Source organism: Ictidomys tridecemlineatus, chromosome 14 (genome assembly GCF_052094955.1).
Source record: "Ictidomys tridecemlineatus isolate mIctTri1 chromosome 14, mIctTri1.hap1, whole genome shotgun sequence".
Classification (NCBI taxonomy): Eukaryota; Metazoa; Chordata; class Mammalia; order Rodentia; family Sciuridae; genus Ictidomys; species Ictidomys tridecemlineatus.
The window spans coordinates 49893571-49898851 of NC_135490.1; the positions used below are offsets into that span (position 1 = coordinate 49893571).

Genomic DNA, 5281 nt, shown 5'->3' on the forward strand with positions numbered 1-5281 from the left:
GTCAATAGCTGAGGAGGGTCTGACTCCTGGTGCTCAGAACTTTCTGGAGGGAAGAAAAGGAACCCAGAGCCTCCCTGGGAACTGTGCCCCAGCAGCGGCGGCAGCTGGGTCCCCTGTCAGCCGAACTGGACGAGTTTACAGAGGGTTTTTCAAGGTCCCCAGTCCTGGGAAGGCAGTTTCTCCCTCTCGGTCTTTCTTCTTTTTTTAGTTTGCTTGGGTCTAGGGTAGGCACCAGGCAAGCAAGTTGCCTTGGGAGTCGGAGCTAGCCCACACTGGGGCGGGAGGACAGGCCCGAGGGCAGCAGAGCCTGGCAGCAGGGGAAGCTGGAGCTCCCAGTCCCCTCTGTGGAGATGGCAGGATGCCTGTATTGACTGCGGGCTGTGCTCCGGGCTCAGTGCACCGAGCCTCGTCCCCGGATGAGCCTCGTCCCCGGATGAGCCTCGTCCCCGGATGAGCCTCGTCCCCGGATGAGCCTCGTCCCCGGATGAGCCTCGTCCCCGGATGAGCCTCGTCCCCGGATGAGCCTCGTCCCCGGATGAGCCTCGTCCCCGGATGAGCCTCGTCCCCGGATGAGCCTCGTCCCCGGATGAGCCTCGTCCCCGGATGAGCCTCGTCCCCGGATCGCTGGGCTCCGCAGGTTCCAAGGGCTTGGTGGTGTCTCTGGCACTCTGTTCTAGGGCTCTTACTTGTCGCTCTCCATCATTGTGAAGGGACCACCGTTGGAGCCCGCTTTCCTGAGGCTGTGGGTGCCACCTGCTGTTTGCCCTGGAGGCCAGGCTGCCCAGATTTTGGAAAGGACAAGAGTGCATCATCTGCTCCATGACCCTGAAAGTGCCTCATTGGGAAAACCGACTCCAGTATGGAGCTCCTGGTCCTGAAGGGATCTCAGGAGACATGTGAGTTGGGGCATGGCCTGCAGAATGTGGGTCTTGGAAGGAATTGGCAGACCTTAGGCCAGGCGACAGCAAAGAAGCCCCTCAGTTTACTCTCTAGGCTGGCTGCCAGGCACTGTCAGGTAGGGCCACCTGGGGCCACCCATGAGAGATCAAAAGGATGAAAACAACACCTCCAGTCCTGGGATGGCAGAGCCTAACAAAGGGGCATTTTCTAAAAGATGAAGAGATGGAAAATGGTCAAAACTAGTATATTTTAAAGTTGAAATGAAAGCTTGCAAAATTTTGGGACTGTATTTTTGTGTAACTTGTGCCTAAAGAAATATTAGGTCATTGACTCCCTTCTACTTTTTTAGTTTTACTTTTTATTTTATTTTAGCAAAGAATCGGTTTTGCCAGCATTTTCCTCAGGAGCTGAGCATTATCCACAGCAGGGAAGACAAACTAATGATTCTCAGGTTGATTTTGACTTCAAGTCTGGGATCTAGCATTACTAAATGTAGAGGAAAATCATTTCTTGCTGTATTTTCCATGTGTGATTCCTTCCCTTATCCTAAAGGACCCGGTGATATTTGTTTATTGGTTTCATAAGCATCTATTTAAATGTAGTTTTTGTATGAAATACTTCCAGTTGCCACAGGGTGTAGTTTTTCAGAGAAAGCTGCTAGTGGCTTCACTTTCCAAGAATGTAAGTCATTTCCTTTCTTTGATTTCAGGGAGTTGATATTACACAGCATCTGAACTTTGTGGGGACAATTTTCCATAGTACATCTGTCATTAAAAAGGTTTTTGGGTTTTCTTCCTAAGAGCAGTGCATAAATTTAAGCCAAGCAATGTTAAAGGATAAGAAGTTTTTCAGCATCTAGAGTATTATAAGACTACTGTAGAAATAAATTTTAACACCCAATACCTACTAAAAGCCACCTCCAGATGGTACCCAGACAAGCTTATCCTTCATGCAAATGATCATTGGTCAGTTGCTTTGTAGCTGCAACTTCAGAAAGCATATTTACTGAAGCCATACTAATATTATTTTAATCGTCTAGAATACATATGCAACTAAATATGTTACATACTCATCATTGTGCTGTTGTTAACAAACAAAATGTAATGTGATTATGCAACACAATATTTTATATCTGATATTTTTTTTCATTCACTAGAAATAGATCCTTCAATCTATGACTTAAGGTTTGTTGTTCCGTCCGCCAGGACACATCAACATGGGCAGCGAACCTAGATGGGGAAGAATGAAGAGACAAGAGACACGAAAGGTGACAGCAAGATAAAAGTTCTGATCAAGCTGCAAACTTTTACTGTTCACACAGGGGTACTTATATGCTGGGGATGAAGAAGCTCTCTAATCAGCAATTGCTGGATGTGGGTGGTAAAACTGCCAGCTGCAAGATGTCTGATGATCCTGATAACTGCAGGATGTTCCAGGGAGATAGGTAGCTGCAGGATACCTCCCAGGCAGGATGTCTCCCAGGGGGCTGTCAGGCTAATCTTTGAAGGAGAATTTCCTTCTAGTCCGGACAGTTTGTGTTGTATGCTCTCTCACGGCAATTATCTGCATCTTAGTCACCATAGATGAATTTTTTTTCTTTATGTTAAAGAAATTATTTATTAAATACTATTTTGGTGTCTAGCTTCTTTGACTCAACAATGTTTATGAGATCCAACTACATCATACGGTAGATTTCCCTTTTCTATGTTGTATAATATTCTATTACATGACAATATCACAATCTATTGATCCATTTTAATATTGATAGACATTCATGTTGCTTTTGGTTTTGAGTCATTGTGAATAATTTTCTGTATAATAATCTTGTTTTTTTTTTTATTGATTGTTCAAAACATTACAGAGCTCAAGACATATCATCTTTCATACATTCGACTCAATTGGGTTTTGAACTCCCCAAATACATAATACAGACTCACTTCTGTTACATACTCACATTTTTACATAATGGCATATTAGTGACTGTTGTATTCTGCTACCTTTCCTATCCCCTACTATCCCCCCTCCCCTCCCCTCCCCTCCCATCTTCCCTCTCTACCTCCTCTGCTGTTGTTCAATTCTCTCCCCTTTTTTTCCCCCCACCCCCTTGCCCCTCATAACCTCTTATAATTTTGTGTATCACTGAAGGTCTCCTACCATTTCCATATTTTTTCCCTTCTCTCTTCCTTTCTCTCCCCCCATTTGTCTTAGTTTACTGTTAGTCTTTTCCTCATGCTCTTCCTTCCTGTTCTATTCTTAGTGGCTCTCTTACCATAGATGAATTTTAAAAAAGAAAAAAATAGTACCTCATTCTTGGGAGTAACTAGAGTTACAGGAATGCACCAATAGGTGAGTTTGTATACTCAACTTTAAGAATGTTACAAAAAAGCCATGTACACGGTCATGAACTTCAATACCAGTGATACAGGTTTCTGATGCTTGAGGATCAAAAGTTTTAGATTAGCCTTGACAACTGAGAAAAACCCTGTCATAAAACAAAGAATAATAAGATCTGGGAGTATAACTTAGTGATAGAGGAGTTAATAGTTCAATTCTTCATACTGCTAACTAAGTTAGAAATATGAAACAAAAATATGATTAAAATTAATACTATTAATATTTTATTATATAGATTCTCTCTAGCTGTAAATTCATCATAATTTTGCACAGGCATTAAAACCAGTGTTCTAACAGAAAGCAGAGAAAGCACAAAAAGTTTACAGGATAAATTATATTTTCAAATTAAGTCAAGTTTTGAACTGTAAATTGTTTAGATAAAATGAGAATCAACAGACTCCCGATAAAAATAATATTTCCTGATTATGTGTCAAAACAAGTCCAATGTTTAAATATTAGGAAATAAGACACCAATTAAGATGGGGTGATTTTAACAGCTCTCTTTCTGTTTGACATCCCAATTCTGCTTTTGTATGAACTGAAAAGAACCGGTATGGTGATGTGTTTTTGTAATTTCAGTGACTCAGGAGATTTAGGCAGGGAGATATCACATTCAAGGACAGCTTCAGCAACTGAGTAAATACTAAAGCAAGCAAGCAAACAAACAAACAAACAAAACCAAGACTGTGTTGGGCAAGGTGCACACAAACATAATCCCAGAAGGATGGGAAAATGAGACAAGAAGATGGTAAATTCAAAGTCACCCTCAGCCAAAGTGAGACCCTAGACAACTCAGTGAGACTCTGTCTCTAAGTATAATACAAAATAGGGCTGGGGATGTGGCCCAGGGTTAAGTGCCCCTGGCTTCAATCCCTGGTACAAAAAATAAAATAAAATAAAATAAAATAAAATAAAATGGGGCTGGAGGTGTGACTTTGTGCTTAAATGCCCCTGGGTAAGATCTCTGGTACAAAAAAAACATAAATTCTGCTTTTTTGAATAAGTGTCACTATCTAACATCCAAGAGAATATGAAAATATCTATAACTCATGAAACCTAGAGGAGGTGAGTTTTGGCTTTGAGATAAGGTAAAGTTTAACTTGAATTTCAGTAAAGTTACTTAGCAAATATTCTTGTGAGACTTAGCAAATATTCTTTCACACTGAACACCTATGTGAACCTCATCTATTATAAAAGGTACAATAATCATAAATGACAACATATAACAATTCTTCAGCTTCATTTATATACAGAAAGTAGATGATATGTTTTTACTCCTATGCTAGAAAAATGTAGAATGTGTTTCCAAAACTTTGAATATGGTCTCTTATTATTTTTTATGAATTATGTAATGCTGTTTGCTATCAAAGAGTATTAGTTAGGTGTCTGGTCAAGAAACATTTGAATGTTTTCATTTTTGCTTTCAGAACACTGGTACCTCCATGAGAACAAGCCCACAATACTTTTTAAATCATGAGTTATTTTGGAAAAAACATCCGGGTGTTTTATTGGCAGCCAGATTACAGTCTAAAGTTCAGTGTATTTACCAACATCAGCTAATCATATGCAGCAAAGATTCCAGGTGAACTGAGCCTAAATTGACGACCATCCCAAATATGAGCTAATAAGTTTTAGAATGAGTTAATTAGTAAAAGATAATTAGTTAAATTATTCACTATAGGCTGGATGCCAGGTTTTAATCCCATGATGTGCAGAGGTTGTATGAAAAATAGCAGTCATCTTATAGACAGTGATTTATTTTTTCTTCATTAAAATTTTGGTGACTCTCTTAGTAAACTGTATTGAAGTATAGAAAAATATTTATACACATATATGCCTTTAATTGTGAAAATATTCTCCCACTACCTTATAAATTTGGTATGAATATTAGCACAATTATAAAAGCCAAATATATCAGTCCTGTCTCTAGGGTCAAGGTAAAATTGCAAATAAGTTTCCCTTTAATGTATTTATATTGTAGAGTATG

General features: G+C 40.0%; 1 long non-coding RNA gene across 1 annotated transcript; it reads left to right on the forward strand.

The window, feature by feature from the left end:
* The first annotated feature begins 596 nt into the window (after positions 1-596).
* LOC144370613 (uncharacterized) lies at positions 597-2542 on the forward strand. The gene is made up of 2 exons (XR_013430520.1): positions 597-896; positions 2106-2542. It is a non-coding gene; the product is annotated as an uncharacterized LOC144370613 (long non-coding RNA).
* Positions 2543-5281: the final 2739 nt, after the last annotated feature.